The sequence below is a fragment of the Phalacrocorax carbo genome, chromosome 8 (genome assembly GCF_963921805.1).
Source record: "Phalacrocorax carbo chromosome 8, bPhaCar2.1, whole genome shotgun sequence".
NCBI classification, from domain to species: Eukaryota; Metazoa; Chordata; class Aves; order Suliformes; family Phalacrocoracidae; genus Phalacrocorax; species Phalacrocorax carbo.
Window position 1 is genome coordinate 34340302 of NC_087520.1, and position 326 is coordinate 34340627.

Consider the following 326-nt stretch of genomic DNA (forward strand, 5'->3'; position numbering starts at 1 on the left):
CCCGGCAGCCCGCCCGACGGAGTGGCAGCCCCCGCAGGGCGCTCCGCTGCCGCCCCCCTGCCCGGCGCGGCGCGCCATGGCGGTGGGGCCCCGGGAGAGGCGGCAGCGGGACGCCCCGTGCCTGAGAGGAAGCCCAGCGGCCTGGCGCTGCGCGGGTGGGCTCGGCCCTCGCCTTCCCTTCCGCCCTGGGCCGCGCTCCGCCTGCGCCGCCCGCTGGCCCGCGGCGGCCCCTCAGGTGTGCGGGGCGCGGCGAGGCGCGGAGCGGGGCGGCGCTCCCCTCGCCCTCCGGCCCGGCCGCCGCAGCTGCACGGCCGACCTGTCACGTG